Source organism: Mus pahari, chromosome 9, assembly GCF_900095145.1.
Source record: "Mus pahari chromosome 9, PAHARI_EIJ_v1.1, whole genome shotgun sequence".
Classification (NCBI taxonomy): Eukaryota; Metazoa; Chordata; class Mammalia; order Rodentia; family Muridae; genus Mus; species Mus pahari.
Genome location: NC_034598.1, coordinates 32,652,323 through 32,669,561, shown reverse-complemented (window position 1 = coordinate 32,669,561; position 17,239 = coordinate 32,652,323). Strand labels below are relative to the sequence as shown.

Below are 17,239 nucleotides of genomic sequence, written 5' to 3'. Positions count from 1 at the left end.
TCATTCTCTGAAGTACCACCCTCTGCAGTCAGTGTAGAGACCACCAGCAGAGAACAGCTAAGGGCAGATCTGCCTGAGGCCCTAGCTAGGCCATTTCTTTCTTTCTGGTTCTTCTCCCCACCTGCTACAGGCAAGGAACCCGGAAGAACGCGAAGGACATGGGGCAAAGAATCCGGAGACATCTTCCCAGTTCCTTCTGTCACTTGGTCATGGTATTCTTTGGAGTTGATGGTTGCTTCAGGGAGAGACCGTTTGTGCGTTCTGCCATTGCACCACACGAGCCTTCCATGGGAGACAAGCTTTTTCACTCCCACATCTATTGATGGCTCTTAATCATGTACCACGAAGATCAGGAGGCGTGACATTTCCTCAAGTCTGCCATAACACTGAATAATAATGCGGCCACCGGCTTTAGAAAGAGAGTTTAAGGCTTCGAGGTTTCGAATGAGAACAGTATTGGGGACACAGAGCCATGGTGTGGAGAGGCAGTGCAAAACCCTGGCCCTCGGTGCAAAACTGGGTAAAGGGGAAACAGGTTAGAAACTGCACCTGTTGGCTACCTGTCCATAACAAGAATGTAATAATAATAATAATAATAATGACTTATATTTATGGAGCACCAAAATGGCAGGCAGTGCCTGATTCCTTTTGCTCTGCTCATTTTATGAAGCAGGTATCATTAGTATTGTTACTTTAAAGGTGCAGAAACCAAGTCACCAAAGCTGGACTCCCTGTTTTAATTCAGTGGACATCATTGAAGCTATGAACCCAGGCACTCGAACTCCAGGGTTAGCAAGACTCCACCTACCTAGCCCGTGTAGCGAGATGTGGCACCTCTCTTCTCAGAGGCTCTGTTTTCCCATCTTTAAGATGGAGACGGGTGTGTCTGATTCTACTGACCATGGCTAGGGCATTGTGGGAGAGCTCTAGTTGCTGTCTTCCTGAGTGGTTGCTAGGCTGCAAGAGGTGGATGTAGATTAGGGTAGGGAAGGAGGCCCAGTTGAGGCTAGGGCAGAGACCTCTTTGATTTGGACCTGTTTGCTTCCCGTCAAATCCCAAGGCTCCTTCCAAATGGTCTCTTTTCCTCCTTCTCACATTAGGGGGTGATCCAGATCTGAGGATTCCTCTTCATAGCATGGAAGGGGGGTTCCCCGGAGAATTGGGGCCTTTGGGATCAGTCCCAGTCTCTCTTGCTTCTCTTGATGATGCAAACCGGCTAGACACACACTCACACTCCTAGCAACTGACAACAATGTGTGTTTCTGCTCTTCGGGTTCACCACCAGGCTTATCCCTGAGTCACCGGACAGTTTCAGTCAATGGTCTTGTAAGCACACAGGCAGTGTTTACCCCAGGGACCTGGTGACGTCCAGCCCAGAGTTTGCTTTTTATAAACAGGATTTTTTTTTTTCCAGGCAACAGCTATGGGAGCTTTGAAAGGAAAAAAAAATTTTTTTTTTGCAATTTAGATCTCTTTCTCTGATTGCAGCTCATGAAAGAACGCTGAAGACATGCCTAAAGTGGTTGATTTGGCCCCACATCTGTTAGCTCAGAAACACTAGAGATGAATAAGGCCTTAACAGAGGACTGTGCCCTATTACACAGGCGTTTCACCACCCTGTGTTTGCAGATAATGACAAATTCACCTCTCCACAGGAAGCTAGGTATGTGGATGTGTGTGTGTGCACTCACGCATGCATGTGCGCTCAAGAGACAGCATGTATATGCATGCCATATGTGCGTCATGTGTGCCGATGTACGTGCATGAGTTTGAGTGTGTGTGTGTGTGTGTGTGTGTGTATGTTTGCGCATGTGTATGTGAATGTATGTGGGTGTGAGTGCATATGTGTATATATCTTGGAGCATGCGTGTATGGGCGCGCACATGTGCGTATGTGTGTATGTATGTTTTTGAGCATGTGTGTGTGTGTGTGTGTGTGTGTGTGTGCACGCACATATGTGCTTAGGACATACCGTCACATCAATCTTTAAGCCTTAGTCCATTTAACTCATTCTTTAGGGTCCGTGGGAAGGGGCTGAGAATAAGCAGACAGGTGAGCCAGAGCCAGTGAGTACAGGAACACAGGCTTGTAACACTTCCAAAAAGTCAGATGAACTTACTGTGTCCCTTAATCTTCCATTTATCAAACGCCTTCTGTATTCAGATCACACAACACGCACAGTGCTGGCAAGCGTCAGTGAACAAAGCTCTCTGGAAGTTCTTGTGGGTTTGTTTTAGGAACCAAAAAAGGGAAGCCTGGAGTTTGTAGCGTCTTCCCCTTGGCTTCAGCCAGAATCCTATTTCACCCACCCACACTCTGGTAGGTATCTCTCCTAAGGCCATCAGGGGAAGAATACCAGACTTGCTTTGATAACTCATTCCGGTGTCTACTCTCACACGGCATTCCTCAGCGATAGACTACACCCCCCTTTTCATTATGAATTTTATTTTGTTTTCTCCTTGGGAGACTTGAAAGGACTTAGTCACAGTGTTGCAAGAACCAGTCACAGAGTGGACTATTGCCCTTGGCCTTTCTGATCCCTGTAGACAAAAACCCCAGTTCTCAAGAGTCGGTCTTAGGATTCGAGCCTTTGGGCCCATTTCCTATCTAAAGCAATGTTATCATGAACTTCCCGATTGCCCAAGCTTCCCCTCCATTGGAAAGCCTAATTAATATGTTTTAAGATGTTCCTCGAACCTTTCCAAATCCCGTTCTCCAACATGACTGCTTTTCAGATGTACAGTCTAACCTCTTGCTACTGACAAGCCTTGTTCACCTTCCCTCTGCCCAGAGAAGCCAAATGAACCCCAGAGAGCTCAGGTGACTTACCCAGGGCCACGCAGCTAGAGAGGGTTCAGAGGCAACACTCTCCACCATGCCTCTGGATGCCGCTGAGCCCGAGTTTCAGTCTGAGAAATGGGTGTCCACGTACTGGTTGGGAAGGCTCAGGCATGCGAAGGCTTGTGCAATGTCTGAGAACTGGGACGGAGAATGGCCAGTTATCATTCAGGTCACCTGTTTGCATCGCCACAGCTGTGACTGACCCCGCTCGTACCCTGGTGCCCTGTTTCGTACAGTGGTTAAGGACTAGGACCCTAATGGTGATGAGCTGCCACCAGCCAGCCAGATCTTCACCTTGTAGGTCCTGGGAGGCGATTCTGGGTGCCATTCCTCTTCAGTTCCATCCTCTGAGTCCTCACTTGTCCCAATTTTACAAGGCTGGCACTGACTCAGTGATTGCCACCCTGTCGGTTATCAGCCTGTGGTGCAATCATACCTAAGAGATTGACATCTGTGTGGGGTGGCTTAAGTGTGCCTGGGTCTCAACTGGGATGACCAGCCTTACCGGGGGGTGGGGGGGAATGGGACAAGCTGACAGCCTTAATGGTTTTGCTTTCTCCACACCCAGTTTACCTTGTGCAATGGTGTGCTCAGAGAAGGCCACAGTGTCTATGGTTTGCATTTCTTGCTATGGCTGACCCCACACCATCTCGTTTGTGTTCGGAGTAACCCACCAATCCCCAAGGCTGCTCCCAAGGGCTAATCTTCCTGTGGGTCACTATCCTGCCCCAACCCTGAAATGTCCCGGGGCCCTTCCTGTCTCAGAACCTATGCATTGGCTGTTCTTTCTGCCTAGAGCAGTGGCCCTCGCCCTATGGGTAGTAACTCCCTTTGCAGGTCAAACGACCCTTTCACAGGGGTGGCCTAAGACCGTCAGAAAACACTAGTACTGACAGGAGCCAAGTTACAGTTAAGAGGCAGCAGTGAAGATAATCTTATGGTTGCGGGCAGGGTAACCACAACACGATGAGCTGTATTAAAAGGGTTGTAGCATTAGGAAGGCTGAGAGCCACTGTCCTAGAGTTTACCTTTGGGTCACCCTGTGCCCTGGTCCTGTTCTGGTGTGTGAGCCTTTTTTTTTCTCACCCCTCCCTAACCATCCCAGTCACCGTTCCCACCATCAGGCTCCATGTCCTCACTGAGGGGGGGTCATAATTAGTGACCCTCAGCCCCATAAGAGTAAAGACCTCCCTTGTCCTGGCCATTCACTGGGTCCCCATTGCTGGCAGGGAACGAAGCGAGACAGAGTTTGTTGAAGGACTGGATGAGGGAGCAGTGATCAACCAGGTTTGGGATAGACAGCCTCCTCCTGGTACCTTTGGCTCTCTCAGCCCCAGGGCCCTCATGGGTGTTACAAGGTACCAGTCTACGCAGCACCCCAGGCCCTGCACGGCACTGGCAATCTCTTATTATTTGGTCCTGAATCTCTGGGGAATGAAAGGGCTGTGGTCTCAACCATCACCCACACTTGATGGCCCAAGGGAGGCATCACCCCAGGAGATGAAGGCCTGTGGAAGAGGCTTCTCTCCAACAAAGGACTCAGGCCAGGCTTTCTCCCGGGAAGAGATTGGATGGGCCTGGGAGGAATTTGGTTCCTTGAAATCCTTTCACTCCTGTTTGTTGGCTCGCTCACACCAAGGCAGTTTGCACACAAAGGAGGCAAACCCACGTGCAGATATAAATAGGGCGATGCTCAGGAGGAGGAGAGAACTGACTGGAGCCACGTGGACTGCTTTTCACTCGGATAAAGGAAGGTGGGTTACCCTTTCTCAGTCTCTAGGCCAGGCCCCCCCTGGGAGGAGTCCCAGAACGCGCTCCAAAGGGTGTTCTGCTTCAGGTAACACAGAGAACAGTGGAATGGAAAGGGTTAATAAGAATCAAAGGAGTTGTTTTGTTCCCAACTAATTAGGGTTCGGAACCATAAAGCAACATGCATTATTTCATGGATGGTGGTTAGGGCTGCATGTTGTTTTTGAATGAATACCGCTAAATTTCGGTTAAGTAAACACCGTTATTATCAACCTTCGGCTTTGAATATGCTAATGGCACTCCTGTAGGTCCACTTTAATTTCAGCGATGTATTTTAATTTGCACTATAGAAAGGAAACTATAATTTATATAATTTTTAGAAAATCAAGAATAGGCTGACTTAATTACAGCCTGGTTATTTAAAAATGCATGCACACATATAAACCAACACACGGTGTAAAAGGGGAAAAAATGGGCTTGCAAAGATGTAAGTCAAGCGTTTTATCACCAGGGTCCAAAAGTATCTAAAATGTCAGGGCTCTCTGGTCACTGACACTGTGCTGTCATCTGTTAGGCCCAGGGGAAGGCAATACTGGCAAAATCATTCAGTTGAGACCTATGTAGGGTGTTGAGGCTGCTGTAAGAGTTTAGAAGGAATAAAAGATGAACTAGAGTCCTTGACTCTTTGAAACAGGATTCTATCACAGAGGCAGGCAAGTGTACAAATACTGAGAGTGTATACAAGACAGGATGGGTACTGTCGGACATATTCCAAACACTGCTTCAGGCCTGAGGAAGGGTGGGGACAGTCAGGGGTGTGGAACAAGTCACATGAGGGTCATTTATTGTCCCTGCCCTTCATAAATGGTGCGTTTGTCTATATTGAATACACTGGAACACCTATGAGAGACAATCCCTAAATGTTAATCAATGCATCAACTGATTGATGGATATTTATTCACAGGAAACACAGGAAGCATATGTTATAGCACCCACTGGGTAGCAGTAGTTGACACTGGGAGTTTACTTGGAGACTGACAGAGTCCAGTTCCTGAAGATGCAGATCCATAAACGGAAGTTCTTTGTGTATTTATCATTCTTTAAGTTTCTGAACAAAGATTTTCAGACTCAGCCACAGGAATGAAAAACAAGATTTGCATACAGCACCCAAAAGTGAAGGAACACCATATTTAGCAGCCACTAATCATTCATTTCCCCGAAGAATATTTTGAGAGTAACTTCAAAGACATCAAAAGGTAGCTGAGTGACTCCATGTAGAGGAGGAAATTGTGTTCTCAGTCATATTTGTCTGGTTTATCTAGTCAATGGATAGGAAATAAGAGTTTGGCCTTGAGAATTTCATAGCACTGGATGTAGAGAGAGGTTAGAGAAATGGCTCCGGAGTCAAGAGCACAGGATGATCTTCCAGAGAACCCCAGGTTCAATTCCCAGTGCCCATATGGCCACTTACCATGGTCTGTTGTAACCCTATTCCAGGGGATCTGATTTTTTTTTCTTCTATCCTCTGCAGGCACTAGGCATGCACTGGGTGGACAGGTATCCATTCAGACAAAATACCCATACACACACAGATAAATAAACAAATAAAATATTCTAAAGAAACGTTTACACAACTGGATGTAGAAAGGACCCTCTGCATCCCATGCTGTAGCAGATCCCCAAAGATGGACTTTCCTTAGCCAACTAGCAAGCCTGGTGACTGGTCCCCCCAGAGTTGTTATTCCTGTCAGTGGCCAGCTGCGGTCTTCCCCTGTGGGCCAGTCAGGTCCTCTCAGGATTGCTGCCATCAGTGAGCAGAGAGGTAAGCTGTCTCATTTAGTTTCTGCCTGGCTTCAGACCTCCACAGAGCTCCTGCGTGGAGTGGGACCCCAGAGTACGCTTTGACTGCAGTGGCTGAACGTGAGAGGCCAGGGAAAACCCAGTTCACAACAGGGCAGCCCTCTGATTGAGGAGACCAGAGACATCAGTAGATCGGGATAACTGGTCCTCCCTAACATCACGCCCTACTCTGCTCTTGTACAGTGACTCAGCCAGGGGCTCAGCTAAGTGCCCAGATGAGATGCAACACAATGACAGGGACTTCAGGAGAAGAAAGGAAACATGTCTGTACTCCTGGCTCCGTCTCCATTTGGAATAAATTTCAGAATAGGAGATAAATTATTTAGCCTTCAATGAATTAAAAAAAAAAAAAAAAAAAAACAAGAAGAAGAATGGACATTGTATAGGTTCCGTTTCAGTGATTTTAATTAACTTTCAGAGATCTCCAGCCATAACCACCACCTATCATTCTATTAGAGACAAAATGGAACGGACATAGACACAACTAAATGTTAATTGGTATAATTACTCAGTTAATATTTTAAGACTCGCTGCTTGCCTTGCTCTGCTTCTGTCTTCGTGTGCTTTGAGCTGCTTGTGAAATTGTGTTGTTTTTTTTTTTAAAGAACTTTCTCTTCATCTCCCACAGAGTTATTTTTTCACTCTGGGTTGGCTAGTTATTAGTCAGAGATGATAATAATAATTTTTTTTTCTTAAAGTGCGGGCTGCAGCTGAGAATTTCCAAACTGCGATGACTCACGTCTGGAGTCGTCATTTATCCCCAAACACAAGAGTCAGAACGCTTTGCCAGGAAGGGGCTCAGGGCTTCCCACTTTTAACAGACCAGTGGTGTGGTGACCCTCTCACCATGTGGGGTGGCTTTCCTAGGCCAATCAGTGGGAAAGGTTCAGGACCCCACAAAATGGGTCTCAGAGGATGTCTCCAGTCATCACATCCCTCAGGCCAGTAGCTTCCATGTTCACCTGACCTCAGCATCACTGGAAGTGAGCTGTCCCAAGGGTATGCTCCGTTACTACACAGCAACAGGTATTAGTGAGTTCAGACACAATACATTCTGTGAGGGGCTGGTCCTTAGCAGAGACTTGCCAACATTCCACCTGGCTCAGGAATTGGCTTCTCCGGCTTGAATTGTTATTTTATTTTGCACCCTTCTTTCTTTGTGGTACTAAATAAAGGGGATGGGGAGATAGCTCAGTGGCTAAAGTGCTTGCCTTGTAAGCATAAGGAGCCGAGTTCAAACCTCCAGCAGCCACGTAAAAAGCTGAATGAGCACCTGGATGTCATCTAGCTCTGGTGTGGCCGAGGCAGGCAGATGTCTGGGGCCTTGTTAGCTGCTTGTTCTAGCTCACTTGGTGAGCTTCAGGTTTAATGCAAGACCCTGTCTCAAAGTATAGAGTAGAGAGAGACTGGAGAAGGTTTCCAACATAGACCTCTGACTTACACACACACATACCAGAGAGAGAGAGAGAGAGAGAGAGAGAGAGAGAGAGAGAGAGAGAGAATATACATATTTTAGAAGGAAACGATATTGAGAATGGAAAAATTAAAACCTGTGTCATTTGCATAATAAAAATGAAACTAGACGAATAGATGGTATTTTAGAGTTTTCACCCAACGCAGGGAAGTGTCTGCTAAGGGAGGCTCTGTGGGGACCAACCCACTGCTTACCTGGGATTAAAGCAGGCTGGCTCTTCACTGTCAGCTTACACAGTAAATATGATGGAAGAAACCCAAACAGTCCAACAGTTGCTGACCAGTGGGCTGAAGCTCTGGCTTAAAGGTCAGTAACCCAACCCAGCCTCAAGGCTTGGAGGCCAGGGCCTCAACAAAGCTGTCAGCTGATGGCATGGGCCAGTTTGTGAGTTACATAGCCCATCAGCTGATGGCATGGGCCAGTTTGTGTGTGAGATAGCCTATCAGCTGATGGCATGGGCCAGGTTGTGTGTGATATACCCCATCCGCTGATGCTATAAGCCAGATTGTGTGGGAAATAAGAATGGGAAGAGTATAAATCTTGAAAAGATATTCTAGTGAAAACAACTTTCCAAATAAAACCATATAAAAATCTGGATTAGAGATAGAATATTTCTGAATGGGAACAGAATGCTAAAGAAAATGGCGAGAGGGAAGAGATGAGGAGGAGGTAGAAAAGAAACTACCAATCATAGGGTTTAGTTATGAGATGCGATAGGCAGCTCAGGGCTCTTTTTATGTTGTCTAGTAGAAAAGCATGGGCAGGATGGTATAGGAGAATTATAGAAAGAGACGATACTTGCTTGGGCTTTTAGTGAGATACCTTGATGCCAAAAGCATTGTAGCCAAGCACAGCTGACACCCAGATCTTGGTTTCTTACACAACCCCAGTGTCAAAGCAAGCAGGGCTTCTTCCAAAAATCTGGGAGAAGAGATGCAGGATGAGTCTGGAATATCTTACCAGGTCGGAAAACCAGAACACAGCTTGCAAACATACAAGTATATCCAAAGGATACAGGAATCAGTTGATGCTTCTGAGACTTAGGCTGGCACACTCAATCAGCAACACAATGGCATTGGGTCGTAAGCCAAAGCATCAGGTCATCTGTGAGTCTGTGTTGATGTCAACTGTACTGATGTAAGGTAGGCTAAACTATTGACTACACAAAGGGATCTGTCCTCCTCAGAAGAGTCGTGAATGGGGGACAGTGCTTAAGTGAGGCTGCACACAGTGACTTCGTCTCAAAGAGATTAAAAAGAGTCATTTTCTAGTCGCCGGGGTTGTGGGAGACCATGTCTCAGAAGAGCAGAGTGCACAGTGTGTGCCCAGCGAGGGTAAGTAGATTCAGTGTAATAGAAAAAACTATAGGACATCAAGAATAATGAGGGATCTTTGAGGCAGAGCAAAAGCACCGACTACCTATAATTGAGACTTGAACTCACATCAGTTAAGGTGAGAGATGGTAGCTGTGGAGATAAAAAAAAAACAAATGTCATCTAGGGAGTTGTGAAAATAAATGATGGCAGGAGGGGGGATGGGGCGGGAGTGAGTTGTTTTCCACATATATTTTCCAATCAGCATCATTAAAAGAAAAATCTGAAAATACATAGTAAGAGAAGTAACTTTGCCAAAGTAGTGTTTTAGAGGCCTGGTCTTGCTGTAAAGCAGTACTGTGTTAAAGGACTAGGGATGGCATGGGGAGACAGCGTAACAGTTAGGAGCACTTGCTGGTCTTCCAGAGGGCTCAAGTTCTGTTCCCAGCATCCATTTCAGCTCCAGGGACTCAGACACCTTCCTCTAGCCTCCAAAGGCACCGACAAACAAATGGCAGACACACACACACACACACACACACACACAGATAAAAATACAAGTTACTGCTTCACAGAGGCTAACAGGCCACAGGAACAGAACAGGATCTTAGACAGTTGATAGGGTCATTTGAATTGTGTTGAAGGTGCCTTTAAAATATTACAGGAAAATGGTGGCTCTTAATCAGTGTTGTTAGATAATTGGCCAGTCAGAAACAACAGCAACAAAAAGACAAAAACAAAACAAAACAAAAAAAGGAACTAAAACCCCAAGCTTTTAACCCTACCTCCCATCATACACAAAAATCAATTCAAAATCAATATAAGTAAAAAATGAGCATCAGAACAATAAAGATAACATAAGCAAGCATTTCTGTGATCTTGAGATGAGCATAAATCTATGGGGCCCATGAGAACATTAAACGAGGAGGAAAACATCAGTTATCTAGATTCCATTAAAATGGAAAACTCAGTGTAAGTCGGAAGACACATTGAGAGAATGAAGAGCCAGGCCGTGGAGGAGGAGATTGTCACACATGTGTTTTTTTAAAAAAGGCTTGTGTCCAAAATATGATGGAAAAAACTACTAGATGGGCACTCTGCCTCATACCTGCCATCTCAGCACACAGAAGGCTGAGGCAGGAGGACAGTGAATTTGAGGCCAGCCTGGGAGGCAGAGATGGTGAGGGGGGATAACTCTCCTATGGATCAATATTTAGCAGATAAACGCTTTCTTTTCCTTCTGTGTTATGATGTATGTTTTATGTATGTATGTATGTATGAATGCTTGTGATGTGTGTACTTGTTAGTGTGGATATGTGCATATGTATATGTGAAGGCACACAGTTGATTCTGGGTGTCATTCCTTGCTTGTACTCCAATTTTTTTTTTTTTTTAAATTTTTGAAATAGGTCGTCTAGGTGAACCAGAGGCTCACTGACCCATGTAGACTGGCTGACCAATGAGCTTCAGGGATGTAACCTGTATCTAACTCTCGCTCCGGCGTATTGGAGTTACAGGCATGATGTGCCAGTTCTAACTTTTCATGTGGGTTCTCAGGACACAGACTCAGATCCTAATACTAGTGTTGTAGGCACCAAATGGACTGAGCTCTTTCCCATTCCCCCCCAAAAAACTGACTTTAAATTGGTAAAAACACTTTTGTAAATTCTTCACGAAATAATATTTATAGCCAGTACACATAAAAATCTTTACGTATCATCAGTCATCTGATAGGTGGCAATTAAACCCATGATGAAATACCATCCCATAGTGTCCAGAATTACCTCAAGACTAAGAGCTACAGATACTGAGTATTAGTGAAAATCTGCAGCAACTAGCAGCCATTTACTCCAGGTTTGAGGTTGAGTTTTCCCCACTGCTTTAGAAGACTATTTGACTATTTCTTCCAAAGCTGAACTTTTGCCCACCAAAGGACCAAGCAGTTGATTCTTAGTAAACTAACACATTTTCATAATGGATGTAACAACTCTTTTCACTCCAAAGCCATCTAAAGAGTAAGTAAATTACAATACAGATAATAATGGACACCATGGTAAAAACAAAAATGTTAGGAAAAGTGTAGCTAAATCTCATTGGTAATAACGTAAAGTCCAAAGAGAAAAGACACATGTTAAGTGTACTAGAATTCAGTGCTTATAAACCTCAACCACAGCCTAAACTCATCTGTGTTATACCATGACTTTGCTACTTGGCAAACTGCTCTCCAGGTTCAGATTCCTAGTTTTAAGAAAGCAGATAGTCATGGTACATTGTATAACAAGTATCCTCCAGAGTTTAAAATACTGCATTCTGCAGGAAAGCTCCTTAAACAGGAAGGTAAGCAACTCAAATAAGCTTCAGGAAGTTCCTGAAACTGACCAGATTCATTATGCCCTTCCTGCCTGAGTAAACAATAAAAACAGTCTCAAAGACTCAGGGAAGCTGAGCTTCAAAAGAAAACAAAACGGGGGTGAGAAGCAGAATTGTGGCGAACCAGAATAATTTAAAAATGACCACATTGAACAAGACACCTCCTGGTGCTGATCCTAAGCAGTTGGAGAGGTCAGCAACAGTCAGGGAGATTAGGTCTCAGGCTGTTTGGTCACTCTCTTCCTGCAAACCAGGGTTTGGAGTGGATCAATTGCGGGATGACAATCTAGAAATTTATTGGCAATCTGATGGCTCTCAGCCTCATTTAGTGAACATCCAATTCAGAAGAAAAACAACAGTGAAGACATTATGTATTTATGCAGACTATAAGTCTGATGAAAGCAAAATCTCAGTCAGAGTAGGAAATAATTTTCACAACCTTCAAGAAATCCGGCAACTTGAATTGGTGGAAACAAGTGGCTGGATTCATGTTCCTTTAACTGACAATCGTAAGAAGCCAAGTCGCACATTCATGATACAGATTGCTGTTCTAGCCAATCATCAGAATGGAAGAGCTACCCACATGAGACAAATTAAAATATACACACTAGTGGAAGAGAGCTCCATTGGGCAATTCCCTAGATGCACAACCATTGATTTCATGATGTATCGTTCAATATGGTGACTTTAAAATGGACAGAAGTGAACAGACATTTGTTTTATCCTATCATTGGATAGTATATCAAGTATCTTTGGTGAAAAATAGTGTTACTTTGCAATTTTACATACATTTAAAAATAATTTAAATAAATTAAAAAACAAAACAAAAAAAGACTTCTAGAGGAGAAAGGTTGCAGACCAGCAGCTGCCTAGAAGAAACGAAAACCAGCTAAGCTGGTTCAGACCAACTGGAGATACCTGGCAAGGAAACTTTCCAACCTCTTGAGCTGCCTGTAAGCTGTGCAGTGTACACCAGCTTAGTAAGTGGTCACCCACACTGAGGTGGGCTTTGGTGATGTAGTCATCTTTGAATCATTTCTGCCCCTGTAAGTTACAGCTCAACTGTTCTTCATCAAATTGGACTTTGGTGATGTCTGTATTTTGGTTGGTAGTGGGTTTCCTATTTGGGGTAAGTAGACTTGTGTGTTCATCTCCCCAAGAAAAGGCTTGCCATACAACATACTGGGACAGGAACAGATGCTGGACAGAACCGAGGATGAAAGGGAGGGAGTACACGTTCCTGACTGTGGGGTAACAAGACTACCAAGAGCAATTCTTTCTAAACTAAATCTCCTGTAACATAACAGCACTTCCTCCATAACCATTAGAAACTTTAAAACCCGTGCTTCATAGCTACTATGATCGAAATAACTTCCCTTCTATAAGCAAACATATTGCCACACATCTATATGTCACTCAACTTCCTGTAGGAAAAGAGGAAACAGCACCAGACAAGTCCACAGCCTGGCTCTATTAGTCACCTAGTGCACCAATTTGCACTCAGTTGTGTTCATCAAAGTTGGCAAATTTTCAATGGAAGCTGATTGGATGTCTCAATGGGTAGAGCAAAGGGCAAGTTTGACCACCTGCATTTGATCCCCAAGTGTTATATAGCAGTTTCTGCTGAGACTGAGACATTCTTTTTTATTTATTTATTTATTTATTTATTTATTTATTTTTATTTTTCGAGATAGGGTTTCTCTGTATAGCTCTGGCTGTCCTGGAACTCACTTTGTAGACCAGGCTGGCCTCGAACTCAGAAATCCACCTGTCTCTGCCTCCCGAGTGCTGGGATTAAAGGCATGGACCACCATGCTCGGCTCAGAAGGTAAACAACTCAAAATAGTTTCAGGAAGTCCCTGAAACTGACCAGATTTTCTAGGAGCCTCCTTCCCAAGACTTAATGCCTGGGAGAAACAGAAACCAGCCTAACTATAGCCTGGAAGAGGTTTGGACCAACTGAGTCACCTGGAAAGGACATTCTCCCACCTGTCAAGCTGCCTTCAGCTATGTGTTCCAGGTTTCCAGCTTTTGTGCTGGAGTAATCTTTGGTAATGCAACTGTGTTAGAGTAATTTCTGATCCTGTAAGCCCTCATCCATACTCCTGTAAGTAACCCCAGTAAAACTGGCTTGCCAAGGTGGACTTTGGCAGCATGTGTACTTTGGTCTGTAGTGGGTTTCCATTCTGGGCTAAGTAGAAAAGTGTGTTGTATCTCCCCAGGGAAAGTTTTGTCAAACAGTAAGTGCCTCCCTGCTGGGACGTTTTGTAATCAAGATTTAGCATAGTACATGACTCTTATAAAACTATACCAAGGTCTGCTATTATTACAGTTTGTAATGGTCGGTGTCTGCATGACAAGATCTAGAATCACCTGGGAAATAGGTCTCTGGGGATGCTGGTGAAGGGTTATGGGAAGACTTTGTATGGGAAGACCAATGTTGACTATGAGTGCAACTATCCCCTCTGGCAGGGCATCCAGGACTGGAACAAGCTTAGCAAGCATTCATTGTTTTCTGTTTCTTGACTAGATACAAGGTAACCATCAGTTTCAGGCTCTTATTTGAAGACTTGTGTGCTCATCTCTCCATGAAAAGGCTTGCCATACAACATACTGGGACAGGAACAGATGCTGGACAGAACCGAGGATGAAAGGGAGGGAGTACGAGTTCCTGACTGTGGGGTAACAAGACTACCAAGAGCAATTCTTTCTAAACTAAATCTCCTGTAACATAACAGCATTGGCTTTCAATGTGAGACAATGGAGTATACCTTAACTTTATTCTGAGTCAGAACGGACCCTTTTTCCTTTAAGTTGTTTTGGTTAAGGTAACAGTCCTTTTTCTTGCGTTGCTTAACCTCAGGGACAAAAGTGACATCTGGTGAATTGTCATACTCTGATGAATGCTTGTTCCTCTCAGGATATTTGCTAGGAGCGTGTTATTGTCAACACATGACTTGTAATTTGAAACTAATCAGAAAAAAACCAGTGTGCTGGACAGTATACTAGAGTGATATTTTGAGACATTACAGCCTGACCAAGGAAATACAAGGTTTCTGATGTGGCTGGTAGGCAGGGTGAAGGGCCAAGAGCTTGAAGGTAGAGGTCAAGATGAGTTGAGGAAATATTACAGGTCTTTTCCTCCATCTTAAAAGGAGCTGAGCTCACCCTGTATATAAACAGCCTTAGAGCTCTTTAAGTAAGGACTCCTAACACTTAAAATATTTGTTAAGTCCTGTCACCAAAATAAATATACTACTTAGTTGTACAAGGGAGCCATAGTGGAGAGTAGATTTAGCTTAGCATTTTTATTAATGTCATTCACATAGACCCATTCATCCAATAGTCTTCATATTTGGAACACAGGTAATTGTTAAATGACCGGGGGAGTATATCCAGGGGGTAACATTTAGCCGCTTCTTTTCAAATTATAAATAATTTTGGATGTTGACTTCAATACATTTCTAAATGCTAATTTGAATACATTTCACTATTGAGTGGCCATGATTAACACGAATTGTAATAATAACAACAACCAGGTTCTTCTCATCTCAACTGTTTATATTAGATGTTTCTAGCAAAACTATAATGTAATAAATATCATAAAGATACCCTTGTCTCCAACAAATTCATTGATGTCTTCCATTGCCTTTAACAAAGCAAAATGTAAGCAACAGTAGTAATAAAAAATGTTTATTCAGTACACTGTGCCAGGCGTCTCAGGCAGCCCACACATGTCAGTTCTTCAACTTTCCAACAGTCCAGCTTATGGCTCTTGTAGATTCTACCAACAGGAATACTAGGTGTTCACATAGCCTGCAAGAGGGAATTTGGATTTGAAATCCGGGCAGTCTGAAACCCAAACCCAAGTTAGTAAGTTCTCTACTGTAACTCCATAAGTAAGAGTGGTTTAAAATAAAGGGAATCTCGATTTTCATTACAGAATAATACGTACCCACTGGACGCACTCTATTGTAACTGCATAGACAAGAATGGCTTAAAAATAGAGGGAATCTAGATTTTCATTACAGAATAATACCCGCCGAATGCATTTTTTAAAGACACATTTAATTATAATATATAATGTTCATAAATCCACCAAAAACCTAAATATGAGAAGTGATTCCACTAAATAATTACTCTACTGGGGGCTTGATCCTGAAGGGTTTTAACTAAATTATCTCATCATCCTAACTCTGAGATGAGTCCTCTTCTCATCTACACCTTAAAGAGGAGAGTAAAGGAAACCCAGAAGCTATTTTGTTCAACGTTACAGAGACTGAACAAATGGAATTGGCCTGATTCAGCAGTATCGCGCACACATGCGCGTACACATGCACACACACACATATATGCACACACAGCTACTTTATACAGCTTCCTCATTACCAGTCTGCCACTTTGAGTGTAAAATATGAGCATCTATTTATTCACAAAGTATTTATGGAGCACTTAATATTACATGATCCAGGTATATTAAAGCAACAGGGATACAGCAGTGAGCAGGCGAATAAACTTCTGTTATATTCTAGTGAGAAGTGAAGCCATCCCACCACTTATTACAGTAAAACTTAATGAGCACAAAGTCAGGAAATGTTCCACGGTGCCTTGGGAACCAGCAGTCTCATTAATTCCGGGCATGACAAATCCCTTCTAAATCCTAGTGTGTGTGTGTGTGTGTGTGTGTGTGTGTATGTGTGTTAGACTTACACTGAGCACAATTTAGATGATCCACGGTCTGATCGTTCAACACATCCTCTTGAGGGAGGCAAGCACTTAGTCATCTCATCTACTGGTGCCATCGCTTGCCACCAGTGCTACAGATTGGATCAGAATCTGCTAAAAGTAGCTAGCCATGGTGCACAGAGATTGCTAGAGTCCTGGTATTCTAAGTGTGAGCAAGAGGGCAGGTGTGAGTTTGCATGACAGGATGGCTTGGATGGAGAGTGGGGAGGAGCCAAAAAGCCACCTGGGATAACTGCTTCCGTTTCATCCAGACCAGCAGCTGAATGATACTAGTTTCTTTTTATAAGGTTTCATTTTTATGTACTTTTGGAGACAGGTATCTATGTGGCTCCGGATGACCCTGAACTCATAATCTTCCTGCCTCTCAGCCCCCTAGGTGTGTGCTGCTATGTCTGGCTATTTTACAGCAGGTGATGGTTGGCAGAGGTGGTTTTACAAATCTGCACACTATTTGAACAATGAGAGTGATTATAGAATCAAAAGTAATCTCATGGGTTAAGGAGAGGAGCACTTTAAGTACAGGCGTCAAAACTGTTCCCTCTCTGCTTGTTGCTTTGTCACTGGTGGGGAGGTACTCATAAAATCTTGACCGTTTTTAAGCACACTAGTTGGGATCCCACAGCGTCGGAGGTATGGGAGTCCTGGTCATTTCCGGAACCTTCCCTCTTGACTTTCTGTCTGCTGTGAACAAAAAACCTACAGCCACACACTCCCTCTGTCTCCATGTTCTGCCAAGCTCATGAGTGCAGGCTATCACATCCTAAATGAAACCTTTGAAAACATGAGCTAGCTCCCTCAAGGTGTCCATCAAGTACTTTAGCCACAAGGATGCAAATACAGAATCCACCTTCTCAACAGCTTTCTGCACAGCTGTAAGACTGAATAA

General features: G+C 43.9%; 1 pseudogene; it reads left to right on the top strand.

Annotated features, from left to right (window-relative positions):
• The first annotated feature begins 11,723 nt into the window (after positions 1 to 11,723).
• On the top strand, positions 11,724 to 12,342 carry LOC110327020 (annotated as a pseudogene).
• The last annotated feature ends 4,897 nt before the right edge of the window (positions 12,343 to 17,239 follow it).